The sequence below is a fragment of the Mastigoproctus giganteus genome, chromosome 13, assembly GCF_048544385.1.
Source record: "Mastigoproctus giganteus isolate SK-2022 chromosome 13, ASM4854438v1, whole genome shotgun sequence".
Classification (NCBI taxonomy): Eukaryota; Metazoa; Arthropoda; class Arachnida; order Uropygi; family Thelyphonidae; genus Mastigoproctus; species Mastigoproctus giganteus.
Window position 1 is genome coordinate 127,882,076 of NC_143587.1, and position 23,136 is coordinate 127,905,211.

Consider the following 23,136-nt stretch of genomic DNA (forward strand, 5'->3'; position numbering starts at 1 on the left):
ACGGTCTACACGACAAATAACCAAAGCCCAAAAGTAAGCGAGATAGGTCCTGGTGCCTTTTAATTGAAACACCTGTGTGTATATATAAAGAGTTTCCGCAACCATTGTTGTCTTATGGCCTTCTGACGATATGGACCTCGATGGTCGTGCAGTTTTTTTTTTTTTTTTTTTTCCTTCATATAATTGGAAACGTTATGTCGTTGGATTTTAGCATCTTTATAGTGATATTTTATGTCATTTAGTTTTGGCATTATTGACGGGTACTGGTCTAACTTTATTCGTAATTAGCTCATAAATTTGATCTTTTATTTAATGCTATCTTTACTATTAAATACTTCTTTCTAATGTGATTTATTAATTTAATATGCATTCTTAATGCAACTCGCATTACATTTAGGCAACATACAGTTGGTTATATTTTGTAGCTACCGATGTAATTTAACACACACACACACACATATTGGCAATATATACATAGATTTTAGGAATATTTGGTGTACTTCACCAACATTACCAAAATTTTGAGTAAATTTCGTGATTCGCTGATCAAACAGCTTTACAAAATCTTGATATTTCCTGCCCATATGACAGCCGAAGAGGAAAGAACGGATTCAGGAAGAGAGGAGGAAGGGGGCACTGGAAAGTACCCAGGAATACATGGGGCAGGAAATGCAATTTTACAAGGGACAATTACATCGATGGTGTAGTTTGCTAGACAGATCGTGACCTCTACGACTTTTCTTCCTTCAAAAAAAGTGTATATTGAATTCTGTGGAAAAAGAGGAGCCAACACTATGAACGTACAAAAAGTAAAACTTTTGCACTTTTATGCAATACGAAGTGCGGTTATATTGTGGAGAAAAGTGTATGACACTTATCAAGTCAGTAAATTATGAAAATGTTTCTTGAGGTTTATGGAGATAAGTTCTAAGATATATTTAATATAATAAAACAAAATGATTTAAAATCCATTATTGTAATTACCTTCGAAACTATGTTCAGCAGCGAGGAAAGTTACTTTTTTTCTCAAAAATACCATCGATTATACGTTTTATAAATATTTTGTTGATAAATAAATAGATATACATAAAATAAGCATTTTGTTTCCTTTGAACGAATATAAGCATTTCGTTTTAAATAAACAAATAATAATAAAGGTATATATATATTGGTGTCCAAAAGTTACGACGACAGTTGGGACGAGGGTGTAGCAACTGTGATGTGTCTTGGATAAGTGGTTGGAAGGGATGCAACAGTTGTTCGGTGTAAGACCATATAATTAGTTGTGAGGGGGTGATGGAGTTACTTGAAAACCTGTTTGGGTTCCGATATAAGATGAATCAGGACGGGATTTGCATTGTTAAAAAAGAATTCCAGAATTAGGAGGCCATAAATTTAGTTTACAGGGGAAGAAGTTTAGATTAGATTGTTGGAAGTTTTCTTTTAACCAGCGAACTATTGATTACTGGAACAAGTCCAGTTGAGGCTGACAATTTGAATAAGCGTATACTTTTTGGCCAGTGCAGCAAAAAGCCTGTGGCTTCCTTGCACTATGGCTGATACTAACAATAATATTAACAAACACGGGTCTTATAAATATGTATATTCGCCCCTTTTCTTTTTGTATTCTGATTCGACTAAAACGAACACTTACCGCGACACTTACAAAAGTCTGTAGTCGCGTGCTTATTTTTATTGCAAACAGGGCCCCCTCTCTTCTATTATGACATCTGAGTATGTCACAACAGAAGAGAGTAAATATAGATTTATTTACTCTCTTATATGTAATAAGATATAGTTAGACCAGAATAACACAATATATTGTAGTTCATACACATTAGTTCCGCATCCCAGTTAAAAATTATGTTGGGGCACAACACTTTTATTATTATCATGAAAATAATAATAATAATAAATTATAATTTTGCTTAATAACTGGCTTTATGAATGTAATATTATTTATTATATTTGAAATTTGAATTGTAAAGTGTAATCGTTTTGTTATTTTATGTTTGAATTTCACAAGGAGTACCAATACAAATCTCTACGTAAAAGATAATTTGCTTTTAAGATACATACGAATAATTAAGTAAACGAATATATTCTTACATGTTATTATATTATTACACTTCGCAGAGAATATTTATACAAAGTGAATCGTTTGTTAGTTTATTGAGAAGGGGCACAATTTTACCGAGAAGTAAATTACAAAAACAGTTTGGTTGGTCATCCTGTTGGGGTGGGGGAATATACATGTGTGTGTATAAACACAGACAACCCTATAAACATGCCTTCCAATCCAGTGAATGTTGTGAATGTAGTGTAGGTAGTACAAAGCCAGTGCAGGCAGGTAGGTTTGACTCGGCTGCTCCCAACAATTGTGGCCCTCAATCTGAATCACTTATCATGTCATGACTATTAGCCGATGACCTAACTTTTCTGTTGGCTCCGAAGACTATCGCCGTCCCGTTGCGTAGGCTCGTCGGCCACTGAGAACAGGTTTAAAATTGTGTGGTCAATAGAAGAGACATCACAAACGAGTAACGCCAAGATTACCAAGATGCTTAATCTTCGTATGCAATATCAGCAATTTGTTATTACTTGCGACAGCCACACACTTAAACTTCGCAAAATCAATAAAAAATGTAATAAAAAAATGTAAGAACGAAGGCGATGTGGGTATACGCAAACACGCAGATAAAAAAAAAAAAAAAAAACACGGATGGGATGCCGATTCCGGATAAAAGTGGTGAAAGCGAATGGAGATGGTGAAAACATGTTCTATGGGGCTACGATTCGAGTCACATAGCGTCAAAACGGTCGAGTGTGAATCTGGAGAATGAGGAACAACATCTACTAGTGTATTGTGTCCACAATGAGGTTCAGAGGAGGTGGAGTCATGATGTATGACCACTTCTTCTGGTTCGAATCGGTGGATGTATTGTCAAAGGCCATTAATGCCGAGTCGTACACTGACACCTTGAACAATTCTGTAGTGCCCACACTCTGGCAGTTCCGTGGAAAGGTACTTCTCCATGTTCAGGGAGAGAGAGAAAAAACGCATTGCCTAGAAACAACAGGCACGTGGCCATAGGTTTATATAAATGACACAGTTGATTAGTACGGGTGGAGTCTAGCATCAAAGTAATGGAATGCACATCGTGAGAAGAAAAAAAATAATAAAATAAATAAATAAATTAGAATATAAAAATAATAAATAAATCGACAGAACAACTTAAAATGAGAAGAAAATAACGCCTACTAAGCTAGACTATTAGCAATTGCTCTAAAATACAATGAAAATTACAAGAAATAGTAACCAAAAAAAAAAAAAAAAAAAGTAGTCAGAGAAGTTTATTTATTCCAACAGCTCCATCCCATAAAAACGTGGTTTGAGGGAAATAAAATGGTAACTCGCCTGGCCGGCTCAGAGTCTAGACGTATGGAACACCTTTGGAGAAATTGGATTGCCCGATCAGTGCCCAGTCAGCCAAACTGGCGACTGTATTAAAGGAATGGACATGTACTGCCTACAGTTAATGGTAGAAAGTGTTTCACGACGGATCGGTGCTTTTGTTGGAGCCAGAAGTGGATCTGTACCTTATTAATTTTGTTTATTAAAACTCACGTATTTCCAAACGTGATGGTGTCCGAATACTTTTGGGAAGGGTGTATGTATGTAACGTAATTGTACCAATTTGTACATGACATTTTATGTTTTGATATAGTGATGTAATTTAACATGATATTTTTGGAATATCATGTCGAAATGCGATTTGAAAGAACATTTCAATATGCGGGCTGTAAAAATGCACACTGTAAAAGTACCATGCGTTTGTAATTTAACCATAAAAAAAACCTCATCCGATAAGGTTTTTATTTTATTTTTTATTATTTATTTTTGTAGAATGATACGTACACACTTTTCGAAGAATTGGAGCCGCATATGGCTGTTGCCAGAATGATGGTAAGACGGCTTCAAATTGGGGTAGTTGGATGCTTAAACGAGACAGGAATGGTAATATCAGGTTTACGGCAACAACGTCAGGAGAAGTGTTTCAAATATATATGAAACACTTCTCATATGTTCAAAGTCTGCTAAGAATTACAAGCAACAACTACAATTAAAGGACTACAACAATAAAAGGAACGATAAGTTAAAAGCATAAATTGCATGCAGAAGGCTTCAGGAAAGGAGACTTTATACGAAACAACCCATGTCACGTGTTCCCTTTCCTGAAGCCATGAAGTTCCCCCTCTCACTCGGTTCATATAGCACTATGTCTAGAGTTATGACCATTGAGCCAATGTCCTTTTTTGCTGATGAGTCGGCGCCTCCGTAGCCAGGTGATCAGGAGCAGCAGTGCATAGTCACACGCTTCTTGATTAGATCGGGGTTCGAGCCCGTGACCACCAAATACGGAGGATGCGGAAAGGTCACGGAATGACCACCGCATATCCCCGGAGCAATATGGCCTTAGTTACTAATGCTCCTAAAAAAAAAAAAACAAAAAAAAAAAAAAAAACAAACAAACAACAAGCTGATGAGTCGGGCTTCAGTCTTAAAACTGAATCACGGCTTGTTTTCGTCTTGCGATAACGTGGAACCCACTCCAACTCTTGAGAACAAGGATCTAATGGTCTCGGGCAGATTCCAACTTTGTATTCTTGCCCCCGAGGAAACTTAAAATGTTGCGTCCTCTAGTTTCCCCTTAAATAAATAATAAACATTACAAATTAAGTCAGTAAATAAAAAATGAAATACTGCAAAGCTTGTTGCACTCATTTTGCAGTATTTCACAAAGGACTGGCACGATGAAGACAGTAAATGCTTTACGTGTTTGCGACAACGCCTAAAAAAGGAAAAATATATGAACTAAGTATCGATTTAATTTTCAATGACTAGAGACTGAATGGGGTAATTAAAATGTGTGTATCCAAACTTGAAACATTCCTCAAGAAAGGATGTAAGCATTTTGAAACGTCTATGTGCTAAGAGATGCGAGTTCAGGTTGCTTAATTTCTGAATTTATACAACACACTGACGCTGGAAGGCCAAGTTGCAAGCACAGAATATGAGATATCCGTCAAAAAACTGCATTTAGTGAAATTAATGATTTTTGTTTTTGTGAAAGAGCGTTAGTAAAAAGCTCAATTTTACTGAGTTTGAAAAGAAACATGCCTCTCTTTATATGAATCGTAATCATGAGATGACAACAGCCGAAAATTAAAGAGCCAGTCGCACAATTCATGCGTTTAGTAAATAAAATGATAACACCTGAAAGCCGATACAACTTTCACAGTAAGCTCCCCTCTGTTTATAAGGCTGATAACGACTTGTGCTAATAAATTTCCGGTCTAAAAATAACAATCCACCCCTTCTCAAAACTCCCCGTGCACGGAGAGTTTATAGAGAGGTAGATATACCAAGTTCGCTCTCATAAAGAATCCCATACTCAATCAGATTTAGGTTGGTTATGCACTACATTTGAGGGATATCATCAATGTGAAGGAATTAGCGACCACCACAGCCATGTTGAAGAGAGTCATTATCCATAAAAATGAATTCAGACACGATGATACCTCTGGAAAAAAGCTCATACAGGAATTAATCTGATGAGCCTTTCCAGATTTTCAAATTACTACCGTGATGGTCTCTTTTCGTAATTCTCAGAGCGATGGAAGCGTGTTTCAGATTCTTTCCCCAGATGAAAACAGGTCGAAAATCCCTCTGAAGACAGTTAATATAAGTTTGGTCTTGGATTCGAAGACAGTGTTAACTGCATCATCTGACGTCTTTTCCTGTGTGAGAGAGAGTGAGGTAAACAAAAACAACTGGCCTCTATTAAACAGAAGGCCCTTTCTTGCAATCATCCGTGCACTGTGTGTGTGTGTGTGTGTGCCTAGAAGTGTGAAATGACACTTACTAAGCACGCCTTGAGAGAGAGAGAAAGAGAGGGAGAGGGAGAGAGAGAGAGGGAGAGAGAAAGAGAGGGGAGATTGCCTAGCTGTGTAATCTCCGTTTATCACCTTGCTGTAAGGGGGGGGGGGGGTCAGATAGTGGTCATCCTGGAATGTTGTGCCGACCTTGGGCTTGCCTTCGAGACATTTCACCTGTCCTCTAATGTTGTCGGATAACCTTCAAATTACCATTCTTCAAGCTTATAAAGCCCTAGCTACTTAGCATGTGAACGATCTGTCAATGGCCATGCGAACCTTCTGAACGCCTGTCTGGCGAACTACTGAAAATGAACGTAATCATGAAAACGTAAAGATGTTCTTATACCGGGTTAGAAACGAGTGTTTTTGCACCGAGCACCATTGTATCCAGTTTAACTTTCAAGCTTAATTTTTTTTTTTTTTTTTTAAATAAAAATTTCAAACACTAAAGGTGCTATCACCTTTAGTGTTTGAAGTTTCTATTCTACATTACAGCATTTTTTAAATTGTACTGAAATTTTTGGATTGTGTTTCAAATTCTGATGGATTACATCAGTTAGATAACTTTTATTTTCTTAGATATTACTAAAATATAAATACTTACGCTATAATTATCGTAATGTATGCGGATAATCGATTAAAAATTATTTTTCTAGTAATAAGTAGGTAAAGATGCACCAATTCATTTGGACATTTTAGAATTTGTTTTTTTATAAATAAATGTATCATATTAGCAATTTAAGTTACTTAAAGTTACTTTAAGATACTCGTGATACTTAAAAGTTAAAAAAAAAAAAAAAGCGTCTTTAGAAAAATGATATGAGACCGTACGTCAAGATGTGCTGTTCTCAGATAATTAAACTATGGCTGAAATACGCCGAGAAGTAGTTTCGAAACTGCACATTGCCACCAACGCCCTTTTTTCTCTCTCTCTCCATATGCCAATGTAGTGTGGTCATAATAAGATGAAGTAGTACCCAATGACCTTCATCACATATAACAGTAATGTAGGTCTTAGGCTGTACTCCACATAATATTGATTTCTCAATCGTCTCACTTACCGGAACATCCAACATGGCTCCTCACTGTCCTCCACACGGTACTTTCAGGATATTCGGTGCTGCGGCAGCTCCATTCCCATTTTTTCTCAACTTGTACCTCCGAAAAAGTCGGTGCATTCCTCTGCACGTACGATGCACGGATCAACAGCCACGGTGCCTTCCCCAGCCACCATTATGTCCATATTCTAAAGTGGGCGGAATCCCTACGAGCCGCTTCCCCCCGTAGCTCTTGCTTACTGCGGCAGTAATCTTGTTCGCCAGGCACCTCACAACCGGCAGCCATAACTGTTGGCATCTTGCCAACACTTCGCGCGTGCCCAACATACATGTATGAAGAGCGCTGAAGTGGAGAGGTGGCTGCCAGCCAATCGGCTGTGAGCCCTGCATTTACAGTCGCTGCGTCTACCACCGCAGTCCATGGTTAGCTCTGTCGCGGGGTCCACATAGTGCGTCATGGGTCTTCTGCAGTGGGTCATTGCGTGTCTTATGGCGTTCGCTTTGTCGATGGATTTACGCTAAAATAACCTCCCGTCGTGGTTATCCTTCTATAGACAGGTAAGTGAAACTGTTTTTTCTTTGTGAACCGCACCCCCGTGCAAGTAACTTGCTTCTGTACAAGAGCCGCTAGCGTACACTGGGAGCAGCCCAATACGGAGCCTCTCACTCGGTGTCCTCCGCTAAGCTCGAGCAGCGAGGTGCTTGTAAGAAATATCGATGCGATAAATGAAGAAGCAGACGGTACTACCGCTGCGAGGGGAATGTAGAGTAATCACAGGGAACAGGAAGTTCCCTGTTGAAAAAAATCCAAAGAATACCCTTACAGGTCTATATACACTTACACACTTGTTTTACGTTTCGGATCGGAAGTTGCATTTTCGATCTTTCATCTGTGCATTCCTGAAAACCCAGGGCGGGAGTTGGTGCAGGGGTTAAATGCGCACTTGTAAAAATGTCCGTCGCATGTTACTTCGAAACTGCGTATATACTAACATAAGCCACCCAAACGAACATAGCGTTTTCAATTTGCTTAAAGTTTGAATTCTTTTGGTTTAGCAAGCTAGGAAATTGTTAGATCGAGCCAATAGTTGGAATATTTTGGCACACCTGCAAATTTTTCTGATGAAATGGCGATGTGAGCAGTAGAAGAATCTTGTACAAAACTTTGACAGTCTCTCTTTTTGTGTGTAGTGGTCGAAATAACATCATACAGCGTGCTTAAACAAATTCTTTCATGAAATTACTCTATATACTGTCTTCCCGCCCACTTATATTTATAAATTTCACCAGTAAATGGTTTTGGGTGTGGTTGAAAAAGAATCTAGAATTTAATACAATTTATTAAGCATCACTTAGAATATATTTTACACAGTTGTAGTGTACGTGTAATACGAAGTCTTTTTGTACCTATTACAAATGTCAGTTAACAAAATCATCCATCAATAACGAACACTTCACCACCTTATTTCGTTGGTATGACTTGTGTAGCTGTCTTTTGAGTTGTCAGGATTTATAAGAATATTTAAATATATCATAGCTACTTAAATTATAGTTATCCTTGGGGATATTGTGTTGTAGGGAAGATCATAGTCGTTGGCGATTCAAGACAATCTCGAAGAGTGGTATCTTGAACAGATCCCAGGATGGGTTCCTTAAGGAGGGGTCACGCTAACCAGTCTAGCAAATTACTATGATGTAGTTTTAAAACAGATGGATGCAAGTAGAAATTTTGATATTAATACCTAGACTTCAGTAAAGTTTTTGATACGATCCCTCGTGGAAGGCTGCTATGTAAAGTGGAAGAAGTGGGAGCAACTGGTAAGATCCGACACATCGCAGGCTGACTAAAAGACTTGTCATAAATGGTCCATCGTCTTCAAGGTGCATCAAGGTGACAACTGGGGTCCCTCAGGGCTCGGTGTTAGGCGCCATATTTCTAATTTGTATAAGTGATATTGATTGTTATCCAGGGAGAGCTGTCAAAATTTGCTGATGATTTTAAGGCGGGAAGAAGGATGGTTAGCAGTTCGAGCTAGGCCATGATGCTCCAAAAGAGACTTGGATCGGTTGCACATATGGTCTGAAAAATGGAAACTGAAGTTTAATGCTTCTGAATATAAAGTTATGCATTTGGAGGGTGGGGGTTTTTTTTTTTTTTTTTTTTGATTTGGTAGTTGTTGGCGCATCGGCTTCTGTGGCCATATTGCACCTCCCAAGGTTTTTGCAGTACTTTGATCCAAGCCCGAGGCGGGAATCGAACCCACGACCTTTGGGTTGCCGGGGCAGGTACTTTTACCCACTCGGCTAGCCCGGTCGGCCAAATGGAGGGTGGGGGGGGGATTGAGAAATCCTGGAGGATATATGGCTAATACTATTATATTTTGATTTTATTTATTAATATTTTTTATTTTATTTACTTTATTTTATTTTTTGACAGATGCAGAAAATGTTCGCTCTCTTCCTTTCTTCATTTGGCCTCCTTAATATCAATACTAATTTCGCCACCTAACAGTTGTTTCACTGGTCATTATGTATTGAAGTTTCTCTTTTTTTTTTTTTTTTTTTTTGTTATATCATCGAGAATTTGGTATTTCACTATGAAGTACCAAATAAAATTTGGAAGCATTGTGGCCAATACTCAATGAAAGTTAGGCAAGAACTGGAACTTTTTCCTTAGCTGTATTTATCAACTTTCATAAAACTAGGCTGCAGATACTTCAAGTACTTTTGAAGAAAGTTTAATAACTGATACTCGTGATAAAAAGAATAAAAAGTACATTAGCATGATCTACCTTAAATGGAAGTGACTGCAACTTATTTTCCACATAGATGCCCAAGTTTACAAAATTTTACTCTCCATTAAAAAAAAAATAATAAATAACAACAAAGATATGGCTATACTTCTCTTATAATTGCGTTTCATTGTCACTCAGCATAATACGATATTTGTGTGGATGATTTCTACGTGTGAACTCGAAATAAAATAGTTGCATTCATTCTCTGTTGTGTTTGGAGTTCACATTAGTTATAGATCAATATTAGCGAATAAAATGAATCCCTTATCCCATATTTCGTAACTGGGAGAGAGAGAATTTCATCTAGACTCGGAAATTTAAACAAGTTGGCATTTTTGATCATTCTAGGCAGGTGCTGTAGCTGAAAAATCAGCGTAATAAATTAGACGATATTTATAAGTCATTAACATCCTGCTGTGCGTATCGGCTGAAAGGTGATGTGCTTAAAGGGAAGAATTCTTAAGAACTATTTCAATCACTTCCAGACTGGAAGTGATTGAAATAGTTGGACAAAAATATATGAATTGTGGGCTTCTTTTACCTTTCTCGGGCTGAACTTTTCCTTTGGGTTCACTTGGTGTGGGTCCTGAATAGAAGCAAGTGTCAATCATTCGATTTTGATGGTAGTTCTAAATTGTTTACCACTTGTTACATCTCTTTCCATTGAATCCAAAAGCAAGAAATTTTAATCGGTGATTTTTTATTTTAGTGTGATGAATGGGTGGCCGGTAAGAAGTGTCCCTGTAACTAAGTCACTGTAATTGGGGCTCATTGTGTCCCTCGCGTCCCTTTTTAATGTGAAAATTGCATATATTCAATGGTCATTGTTTCTGTTGCTATGATCCAACCTTCGACTAACCCGGCTACGGTGTGAAAAGAGCACATTAAGTTTCTTTCCGTTTCGATGGAAAAAAAATAATAAAAATTATTATTTTAACGGAACCGCAGCTTTTTGCTCATATTTGTGTATAGAAATGGCTGTTTGTGGCAATTTGCACTTTGTGTTGACTGAAAAACTCGAAATAATCAGTGGGGAAGAAGCTTACTGCCCTCGTGGGTAGCCCAACTGTGTTACCTACGAGGAAAAGACCTAGGTTCGAATCCTGTCAATGACACGAGGAAGGAACTTTTAAGGGCCTTTTTCACAACTTGACTGAGTTAGTTAGTTAGTCAGTCAGTCTCAGGCGAGGATACCACGGTTTTTATTCCCGGAAACTCGGGATTTTCGTCCAACAGACAGCAAATCAACCACAGTATATGGCGAATACACGCCGTATATAGACATATAAAATATATGCTGCAATATGGCCTAAGTTGCTGATGCGTCTAAAAACCTTAAAACACCGAATATCTGAAGCCTGCTCCCTCCTCCTGATATATCAGCTAATTAAGTCACAACTGAAGAGGCATTTAAGAATTTCTCCAGCACCGATGGGATCCGAACTCTGACCTTTCCAAACAAGTGGTTGACAGCGACATATTGTGCCGACTAAGCTGTGACTGAAGACTCATTTCGACGGTCGATATATTTTAGCTTCGACCAACAATAGAAAGCGAACCCAGGCCTTTTACACATCGTGGAAGAACTGCAGTCGTAACTCTTAGCCGCTAGTGCTGTTCTAGTGAGTGGCGGTTTTTTAATTTTTTTAATTGAAAGTTTGACGTTCTTTTAACAAGAACATGTGAATATCAGCGGGGTTGTACATCTGATTACCACGTAACTACTGAGTATCGTAATTTACGACGATCTACCAATAAAAACAACTTTTCCTCCCTTTACTTTTATAATACTGCCATGTAATGGCGGAAGTGTAAGTAGCATGGAAGAGCTGTTGTCTGCGTGGGCGTTAGCTTTCACTGAACGTGAAATATGACGAAGATGTCAGATATAACTAGATAGGATCATAAAGTTCCCAGAGTCTATAAAAAAAAGTTATCAGATATTCCAGCCCTGTTGCAATCACCCCTAGTGGAAAGGCCAACCGTAGAATCCCGTCAACGATGCGAGGAAGTTTTATGGGCTTTTTTCACAAAGTGGCAGAGTTAGCCGGTCCAAGACGAGGATCACATGGGTTTTTTTTTTTTTTTCCCTACCGGAAACTTATCCAGCAAATAGCAAACCGAACGAAGATTACACATAGTTAGCCCCAATACATTGACGCTTCATAATCATTAGTTACTTTAGCGTTTAACTCACATCTAACCAAACCACTGATGAATCCTCGTTTCATTACTAGTTATAGGCTTAGAAAGAAACCCATGTGCATCTTTGTCATGCACGCGCAAATTTTCCTCACAAATTTGAACCCTTCTCTGTTTCTGAACAAGTGTAAGCATTCTTGGCACACAGCGAGATCTGACCTTTTGACATGGCCATGTGTTCTTGAACGACGGTCGGTACCAATTCCTCAGAAATATTACATTCTATGGCAGTCATAGACGCTTTAACACGTCTATCGTGCATAACCAGGTATTCAATTTTTTTTTTGCACATTTCTGGAGTTATTACTTCCGTTGGTTGTCTCCAACGGAAGTAATCACCCCATTTAAACCGATTTTACCAAAATTTTAACTGGTATTCAGAAACGACAGCATCACCATGTACAGCTTTCATACATTCATGCTTTTGTTCATGCTTTGCTTTGATACTTTAAATCTCTTCTGTTCTTTCGTACTTCACTGTACTGAGCTGGACCTGAATAAATAAGATACGGACATTAATGTTAGCATGATAAAACTGCACTTTTATATGCTAAGTATATTTATAGTCAGAGTAGATAACTTATTTGCAGTAGATAGCATATTATCCCTCCTACGAGTGTAAAAGTTTTTAGTTTTGGGAGCAAGAAGAATTTCGCACTGGCGTGAAATGTATGCAATCTCCAGCACGCCATTTTTCAGACGTATTCGTAAAAAAAAAAAAAAAAAAAATTGTAGCATATGTGTACAAAAAAAAAAAAATAATAATAATAAAATTATTATTTTAACGGGACCGCAGCTTTCTGCTCATATCTGTGTAAGGGGGGCCATGTACTACAGGAGTTCTACAGTACGCGCTATAGAACTTTTCTTAAAATGCTGATAGACATTTTGGCTCAGTTCAACAAATTTTTGATTCACGATTAACTTGTTCTTGATATTTGAATTCTCTCTCTCTCTCTCTTTCAGTGGAACTACTTGGTGGGTGAAGCATGAAATACTGGTTAAATATTGTCACCTAAATGTAAATGATAACATTTTCTTAAACAGAATTAAAAACTTTTACACCTTGAGAAGAAGAGATTACGCTTCGCATTCATGGGCAGTCAAGAAACTAAAGAATAACAGTACTAGAGAGAGAGAGAGCATTCTCTTCAGCTTCATATAACCTAGATTACTCGGAAAATGTGAGAGTAGTATATGAGAGAGAATTTTCTAAGAATAAAAATAATAGCGATTTCCCCTTTCCTTAAATTTGTTTTCATATTCTTTTTTTGTTTTGTTTTGCATTGCATGTAAAATGTAAATATTCTAACTGATACAATTTTTTACAAGGATTCCGTAATATTAGAAAAAATCCTTTCAGGTCTCAGTCGTTTAACATTATCAATTTTAAAATTTTTTGAAACCTTACAGCTTTTTCAGTTTATATTCAAAAATTGATACAACCTCATTCCTCTTGAAATAAAGCTATACAACAGAGAATCTTATATGCCATAATGGAGGCATTTCAGAGGAGTAACTCCAAAATATTCACATTAGCTTGTAATAGAGAACATGAATTATTTTTTTCGTGCATTCCCATTTCTGTTAATAAAATTGTGGGGAAATACCTCCAAAATTACAATATAACATTCCAATTGCATTATGGTAAAGATCATAGTTAAACTAGTAAACAGAATTTGAAAATTTCGGGTATTAATTTCTATTAGGCTGTATGTTCATCTAACATTGGATATAAAAACTTCGTTTATATGCTATTAATGGAACATGTTTTTTAATGCATGAACAGAAAAAAAAAAGTATTTAAAGACATAATTTACTTTTCACGTTTGATATATACAACCCGTTTATTTGGATATGTAGTACATTTTAACATATTGTCTATTCCTTACAGCTTTAACAATGGATCCACAATATAAGCTTTGAGTTCACCGAGTCGAGTTCATCCGAAAAGCTGAAGTAACTTTCTGTTACAAATTACCTTACTCCGAGGATAGGACCAACAACCGTTTCTTTGCTAGTTTTACTTTCTGAGTAGACGTATCGATAATTATAGAGATCGAAGCATCAGCTGTTAGTAATATCTTTTTCTTGGTATATCCTTTACGCTCGGCCTTATTTCTTACTTTGGGCTTTTATTGCCATAGTTGATAGGTGACTTACAATTGTAGAATTCTTAAATATAGTTGTGACAGTGGCTTAGTGTTTCAGTTGACTGCCTCCCATCCGAGTCAGGAGCGAAATCGTGATCATGAAAAACATTTAATTTTATTGAATAGACTTCAGTTTATGTATGTTTATCAATGGCCTCTTCCATAGTAGCGACTCTTAAGAGATAACATTTCTAATATTTCTCTGAAGAGTTCTGCAATTTTATATTAAGTGAAAGAGCTAGCAAAAACCGGTCTCTGTTTTTTTTTTTTTTTTTCCCCCAACCATTTAAATTACTGGAATACAGTTCCTTACTGTTCAGTTAACGTCGTTTGCAGTACTGAATGCAATTCAGTACTGCAAAAGACGTTAATAGATATTGTATTGTGTACTTTGCTGATAAAAGCTCTCCATTTAAATTCCAAAAATAAACTTGTAAGAAGGCAAATCAAACTTTTGGATATAGTCAAAATGTCGTCAGTTTTGCGGTTCAGTGCAACAGAATAAATACCGTTCGAAACACAACTGATTATAGGAGTATTGGGACGAATCCCAGAAGTCTGAGACAACAGGGAACTGCTAAGAAAATGTTTATTATGTGTATGTACTGTGTAGTTTGAGGTGTGATTTCACTACATGCAATCGACATTATGTACTTTACAGCATACTCTTTGGCGTTGAGATGATCCCAATAAAAATCTAGAGGTGTAAGGTCAGGAGGTCGTGATAGTCATTCTACTGGTCCCCGCTTTTCAGTCCACCGAGGACGGAACTATATGTTCAGCCATTTTCTGTTTTTCTGATTGCATGGCTGTATTGACCAGGTGCATCATCCTGCTGGAGTAGTCTTAATCATTGAGAATGACAAATAATGATAGGAGAGGTATCTACTCATTAAGAATGATAGACGATGCCAGGAGAAGTATACATTGTACACTTAGTGACAGACATTGACAGGAGAGGTACATTTCTCCTGTGGCTGTTTTGGAATTTGGAAAAAGATTGGTTATTCGGTTCTTTCAGAGACTACACCATACCGTAATATGGTTACAAACTTTGCTCTTTAGATGAGTTAATCCAATAAGGGTTACTTTTGAACAAGTAATGTGTTTTGCTTATCAATATACCCGACACAAAATTTAATTTTAAAAAGTTTGAACAGCGCAGTTATCTGAAACCACAATTTTCTTGTTCGGAGATTTCGGCACATGGGTTTGTTCATGCCAAGTGCAAACTCACATGAACTGTTATTGTTGCTTCAACAGAAGCTCTCCATGAAAGTCCACTGTAGTCTTTACCCTGATGCAGCCGCCTTCAGTTTCGTCAGGGACACACACTAGACCGGGGTTCGAGCCCGTGACCACCAAATACAGAGGATGCGGAAAGGTCAGGGAATTACCACTGCCTATCCCCGGAGCAATATGGCTTTAGTTTCTAATGCTCCTAAAAACCAAATAACAACAACACACGCGCGCGCGAATGGGCATTTGGAGCCTTACTGTGTTATGTGCGTTGACTACAACCTCCACACGTTCATTGTTATTCATTATCATTAATATTAGAATGACTAATTGATGCAAAGGAAACGTAGTTTTATTCATCTTAAAAAAAAAAAAAATAAATAATAATAATAAAGTTTTTCAGTCATTCGGATTCTTCCTCCCATATGATGTTTAGTTACCTAGCTGTGCGGGCCTCATCTTCTAAGGGTTCTGTATATCCATCATTGAATCCCCTCTAGAAGCTGTGTCTTTTTTAGACTTCACTCTTTAGACCTGAATACACTACTCCAAAATGTCGAGTAGTGTATTCAGGAATACTTATAATGTCTTACCATTGTTTTGTACGGAGGGACAATGAAATCCTTCTCCCTGCTTGCAAAAGTCCCATAAATTATGGACAGGATACCATGTGCTTTCTTTGTCTCTTTACACTGCATAGTAAATTTCATATTCATATCTTATTATAACTCCCAAGTCTTTTTCGTGCCGAATTAAGTTTAAACTACTCTGCCTCTAGTTTGTAAATAATTCCTGTATTTCTACTTCCCAGTTTCAAAACTTTATATTTAGAATTGATTAAATTTTAGTTGCCAACTTTCAGAACAAATCTGCAACCCATACGAGTCATTTTGAAGCAGCATGGCCCAGTTCTGGTCATTACCCATCCTTCCTACCTTTAAATCACCCTCAAACTTTGACAGCTTCCACTGTACTCCATTAAGTAAGGTTAGAAACAAGAAGTAGCTCCAGAACTGATTCCTCAGGGGCTCCTTTCGTTACATTTTCCCACTTTGAAGAATGAATGTTTATGATTCCCATCAAATTCTCTTCAGATAATCGTAGTAACTTCCCTACTGGATGTCGAACAACCTTGTGTATTTAATTTGTCGCAAAAATTAGCTCCACAAAAGGTATTTAAAACTCGAAACTAACTTTTTAGCTACTTTTCCTTTTCTTCCTTTAGACGCCATGTTAAGAAAATTACTAAATCTCAATATTCTCATTATCTTCACTCAGCTGAAGCCGAGCTTACTCGGAATTTCAATTCGAGACCATTGTGGTCCTATCTCAAACGGCTATCGAGATCTAGAATTCCTATGGTAATTAATGATTGAAATATCTTTATCAACTGTTCTCTTGGCATTGCTAATATTTTTGCTATGCACTTTTCGAAACTTTGTTCTTCCGAATACCAACGTTCTATTCCCTGTTATCTTTTTGAATATAATAGTAACGACAACTTTGATAGATTAGTTCTCACTACTGATGACGTCCAGTCAGCCATTTCTCGACTTAAAGATTTCACTTCTCCTGGTCCCGATACTCTCCCTGCTCCTTTCTTCAGAAAAGTAGTTCGTCTTTAGCTCCAGTTCTTACTAATCACTTCAATTACTGTCTTCATGACCGTTACGCTTCATCGTTCAAAGAGGCCTATATCATCCCGATTGTCATCCTCCTGCTTTTAACCAATACCTGATCCAACAAAAGATCTTGCAAGCATGGAGTAACATATGCGAACACTGTTGAGCACATTCTGAGATCGAGCACGTAGGATGTCATGAAATGTGCAGCGCCTTGTTATCTGTCGTCCTTTGTCAAAAATTTGCAAACCCTTCGTAACTTGGCCGTCAGGAATATAAACTGAAGTTTATTTATTTATTTAATTCCAGTTTATACGATACCCTTTCATGCGCAATCTTTTCAATAGCTTTACTGAAGTTAAGGTACGAATAAATAATGTTGAAGTTTTCTTGCATGAAATTATTTTGTGACCTCATCAGAGAGTTGTATGTTAAGAACGTATTCATTATTAGTGCATCTTGCCATGATATTTTCGAGTGTGTGGTTGCAAACTTTTGTGAATTGAGAATATCTCACTGTCGAAGGTAGAAAGAAGGGTGTGGTAAAGAATTTACCAAAATTGAATTATTCTGACTGAATGATTTCGTATCAACAGTAAAACATTGGGCCGAAATGTTAGCGACAGCAATGCGTATAGCAGTATTGGTTCTTGACTTTTTAATCTTAATTTCTGAAAGTGGGTCAGCAGACGTGCACAGATGAAGTGCACCTGTGCATGTTTGCTGACTCAGAATCATAAATGATTTCCGACAACCAGAATGTCATGGGCATTAGTTTTAGAATTATGTAAACTGAGGCCGAAGTCTTAACGAGAATAGAAAGACTCAGCTAAGAGAAGCAGCTTTGAGCAGGTGTAAAGTCCTTCCATCTGAATATACACAGCCCTTGAGAAACTATGATGGTGTTCAAATCAAATGTGCAGGTCATAGTGAGCAACTATGGTCGTCTATAGTTACTCACTGTGGTTCACATAATTATGTGTCCCTAACATAAATTTAGAAAACCTTATTTAGTACATTGGTTTTGCTTAGTTGTGACAGCACTGTATTTGGTAATGAAAAAATAAGCGGCCATAGGAGAGACTGCAAGATTTAGTGGTATTATGTGAATTTGAGTAAGGCATGCGTAATTCTTGTACTTTCGCCCTGTCCGTTTGGTTACGGTCGTGCCTGCATAATTATGATTGCTTTATCTGTTAATATAAACAGATAAAGATGCATACTTTAAAGTCTTAAGACGAACATGAGTTGAAATATTGGCAAGAACAAGATTAACCTCGAGACACGTCTGAGGATTTTATTAGAAATTAAATATATATACAAAGGGATAATCACCTCATTTTCCGTACTAGCAACATTCCTGTACCGTATATCATTGACAATACCCCATGACCTGCTCTGGCAGTCTGTCTGCACTGCTCAGAAAACTTTGTATCTGACTGCACATTTACTCCCAGGTCTTTTTCATTTTGCGGTTACATTATTATTATTTTTTTTATTTTTGCATGCAGATAAGGAAAAATGTTATGCTGTTTACAGATTTTAATATAATTTTAAGGTTTTCCAACTTAAGAGAAAGGTTTTGCTTTATAAAGAGGAAACATTTTGTTCATTGATTCTTTTACATTGCCATCTTGTCATGCTATACTCGCTCATCCTATTCTTTTACATTGCCATCTTGTCATCCTATACTCGCTTTATAATTTATCTTGTTTTCGTACATTAGCCAAGCACATAGTAGTACGGGAGGTGCTCTTTAAAGGTAAAGCCGTTTTGTTCTTTGTTGATCAACTATTGACAGGATAAAAATCTTCAGAGAGAGAGAGAGAGAGAGAGAGAGAGAGAGAGAGAGAGAGAGAGAGAGAGAGAGAGAGAGAGATTGGATCTAAGTCTCTTTATTGGTGCCTGTGTATATTTGATCTATCAAAGAGATCAAATTCTCAAAGCCTTTAACTACACTGCTCGGCAAAATAAACAGAACAAAATGTTTTTCTTTAATATTTTATTGTGAACAGTGTCGCCGAAGGTGACTATTTGATATAACAGGCATCTTCATGCAGATTCCGAGTATCCAATAGCAATCGCTCTATCACCTTAGAGAGCCGCACATTATGCAAATTATCCATGCCTATAAAAACACGGGTTGCAACCACATCACTTCATTCCTTGTTTTGGCTACTCAGTGGGATAGCTACATCTCTTTTACTCAGGATGGCAAGTCATCATCTTTTCTTTAGATGCTTCTTTGAGATCGCAGGCCGTTGGACGACTTGAAGCCCGGCAGTCGCAGGCAAGGTGGCATGTTGGTTTAATGTGTCTCGCAGTGTCATCTCGGCACTATGGAAGCAGCTTCAGGAGACAGGAACCATTACAAGAAGAGCTGGCCAAGGTGTCCCGAGGGCTACGTCAACTACAACAGACCGCTGTCTGGCTCTAACAGCAAGACGGAACCCTACGATGTCCTATCATCAACTGTCTCTTGAGGTTGATGCGGTCACAGGTGAAAACATTTCCAACTGGACTGTGTTAAGAAGGCTCAATTCAAGCGGTCTTTACGAAATGAAGCCAGTAGTTTGTATCCCATTAATACCAAACACCGCAGAACTCGTCGAAACTGGTGCCATGAACATGTGACTTGGAGCCCTGACAAATGGGATACAGTTCTGTTCTCTGGTGAGTCCCTTTTTAGCCTGAAAACGGATTCTAGGCGTTATTTCATCTGGAGACAACGAGGGATGGGGTCCCATCCCTCCAGCATCAGAGAAAGGGACACTTGCGGTGGAGGCGGTGTTCTCGTGTGGGGAGGAATAATGATCAACGGCTGCAGCCCTCCATATTTTTGATAGCGGTTCCGTAACTGTGTAGAGGTACCGAAAACAGATCCCCGAACCCTATTTGCGAGTTTTTAGGAGTGCGACTCGCACAGATTTTCTTTTCGTGCACGACTACGCCACTGCATATAGAGCTCAAGTGGTGGAGGAATATCTTGAAACTGAAGATATCCAACGACTGCCGTGCCAGCACGATCATCAGACTTAAATCCGATCGAACATGTGTGGGACACCCTTTGGCATTGCATTGCACGACGACAGTCAACTCCGTGGTCACTTGGTGAGCTAATGTCTGCGCTGGAGGAAGAATGGGATTTGTTGCCACAGAATCTTATAGACACCCTTATATTGAGAATGGTTCACCGCTGTCAGGCCTGTTTAGCCGTTGGAGAGGATCATACGCCGTACTGATGTCATATGACCATATTTTCGAGCACCTTGTATCGACTTCTGTAATGTTACCTTTTTGATAATTCTTATATAACCCCTATAAATGTCCCTTATACCCGAAGTTTCTCGCTGTCTCCTCATTTTGTGGTTATTTCATGGTACACCACCATACCAAATTTTGTCCCGCTTCATCGCACGCTGCATGACTTACACCAAGTTTTCTATGTGTTCTGTTAATTTTGTGGAGCAGTATATTATAAATTATCTAGAGTAGTGGTTCTTGAACTTTGTTTTGTTGACTTGTAAAATTCCGTTAAAAGCTTTGGGAAGCAGAGTCCCTTCGGAAGTTAATCGCAGTCTCTTTCGTGATCTGACACTAAATAATACTTTTACTTTAATTTAAAATATTTAGTTTAATATTTTTACGCTATTTTTTAATTTTTGCTGATCGGTACCAGTCTGCATTATTGGGAACCACTGATCCAGAGCACCATGTACATACTTCAAGATCCAGAAATAAAGAAGGGATCAAAAATATCAGTTCACATAGCTTATTTTCTGTGACATAAATATAAGAAATTACATTTCATGTGATAAATATGGGTTGAATAATTCTGATATATTTTAATGCTGTATTAGAGGTTCTACACTTTAATTAATTTGTCTGCATCGCAATGTCTGTCATGAGGTGATTATTCGAACGATTCCTGAAATGTATTTGTACATTCATTGGTTACTTTAGAAGGTCATGTTATGTATAGGTTACTTTTCATTTTTCCATAACCCTTTTAATAGATATTTCTGCATTTTTCCAAACAGTGATATACTTTTCCTTTTATTACTTTTATTATCCCCAATCACTAGAAACGATTTATTTTCGGATTATTTCTGAAGTAGGTTAGAAGTCTCTTAGGAGACGTGTTGTACGTGCTTCGGTCGATGGATGGTGCATGTACATTACCTATTAGCTATTCCTGGCTTAATATAATGTGATGGTGAAGTATCACACCTGCTCTTTGGCAACAGCAGACGTTTCGCTTCAATACACATTCCTCAACTAGCTTAGTGGAAGAAAGGCGTGACTGTCTCGTCCTGTAAATATCTTTTCAACTGAGGCATTTATCCAAAACGTACAGGAGAGACTGCCAGCAGTGTTCCTTTCCTAATATAAGTTGTTGGTCGAACAGTCTAAGACACGTTCTTGATTTATGGTAGGTACTGCAATGAACATCTGAGCTGATTCAGATGAAATTTTATGCAAATTATGTTACGAAGTACAATGCACAAATTACTAATGTGCGTATTCTGATGTACACAAAAATTTAATCACTTATATACACGTTAATTGTAAACGCCGCTGAATTTTTATTTAACATTATACAGCGGAAAGTCTGTGAAATCGTATAAATTAATTAAAAAATAATTAGAGGTAATTAGCTTATATTTAAGTAATATAGTTTTCAATTAAGTCGTTTAGGCTTTCACCTGTTCCTTCCATATATCCTAATTGTTGTTGTTGCTGTTGTTATTTGGTTTTTAGGAGCATTAGCAACTAAGGCCATATTGCTCCGGGATATGCGGTGGTCATTTCCTGACCTTTCCGCATCCTCCGTATTTGGTGGTGACGGGCTCGAACCCCGGTCTAATCAAGAAACATGTGCTACGCACTGCTGCTCCTTCCCACCTGGCTACGGAGGCGCCTACATATATCCTAATATAAATAACAGACCTTCATCTTTTTCTTATAAAATAGATCTCTTTCTCATAGCAAACCAAATTTGCTGTAAACGAGATGGAAGATCTTTCATTTTATGAAGCAGGCGAAAATTTTACTTGGTGTTTACTTTTAGTGTTGCAGTACAATAAGCCACATTTTATGGCCATTTGAATGGATACTGACATCCCGTCGCCTCTCAGAAACTTGATGAGATGCAGATGAGAGATACCAAGTGCGCAGTGTTTGAAGCCAAATTCATAAACAAGGTTTAGATAAGCTTCATGTCTGTTTTCGTAATAATGTTATATGATAAACAGGATTGCCCTCACTTAGTTATGAAATAAGCTATTAGTAAATGCTATAGTATGTTATGGAAAATAAGTATTTTCTTCATTACATCGATCTTTCATTTAGACTGTCGTAGTAGAAGTAGTAGTAGAGGCATGGGATGCAAGAAAGCAAGCTTATGTAGCATCAGCCAAAAAAAAAAAAATAATAATAATAATAAATAAATAAATAAATAAAATTTAAAAAAAAAAACCAATTCACATATCCATTCCCTCTAAAAGTTTGACTAGTTCCTCCTTGAATTTATTTATTTAAGCTGTCAGCTTCCACAACGACAGATGAAAGTTTGTTCCAGAAATCAAATTTCCGCACATCTATTCTACAACTGTCTTTCCTCAATTTGAATTTATGCCCCCTCAGGTTCGTAATCTTGAGCAAGAGGGAAAATCCTATCAGAATTGAGCCTGTTCAACCCATTCAAGGCCTTATACGCCTCAATCAGATCACCTCGCAGGTGCCTAGTCTCCAGACGCTGTAATTTGCAGAACTTAAGCCTTTCTTCCTAGTAGGACCTCATCGTTCTCCTCACCAATTTTGTTGCCCTTCTCTGTACTCGCCGAAGCAACTCTACATTCTTCCTAAAATGAAGCCTCCAGACCTGTACACAGTACTCAAGGCGTGGCCTGACCATTACCCTTATACAAAGGGATAATCACCTCCTTCGATGCGCCAATAAACACCAAAACAACAACAACAACAACCTCCTTTTCCCTACTAGCAACATCCATTTATATCATTGACAATACCCCATGACTTGCTCTGGCAGGCTGTCTGCACTGCTCAGAAAACTTCATATTTGACTGCACAGTTACTTCCAGATCGTTTTCATTTACTACCACCC

The 23,136-nt window shown here is 37.7% G+C and overlaps 1 protein-coding gene and 1 long non-coding RNA gene across 6 annotated transcripts in view; one reads left to right on the forward strand and one right to left on the reverse strand.

Moving 5' to 3' along the window:
- Positions 1-7,215, reverse strand: part of LOC150076432 (uncharacterized) — a 212,422-nt gene extending 205,207 nt beyond the window's left edge. For both annotated transcript variants that reach the window (XR_016547808.1, XR_016547807.1), the window contains exon 1: positions 7,002-7,215. This is a non-coding gene — a long non-coding RNA (uncharacterized LOC150076432). The remainder of the gene's footprint in view (positions 1-7,001) is intronic.
- A 205-nt stretch (positions 7,216-7,420) lies between these two features.
- LOC150076433 (uncharacterized) overlaps positions 7,421-23,136 on the forward strand; it is an 840,218-nt gene continuing 824,502 nt past the window's right edge. For all 4 annotated transcript variants that reach the window (XM_090388172.1, XM_090388173.1, XM_090388175.1 and 1 more), the window contains exon 1: positions 7,421-7,556. The gene's annotated coding sequence lies outside the window, so the exon portion shown is untranslated. The remainder of the gene's footprint in view (positions 7,557-23,136) is intronic.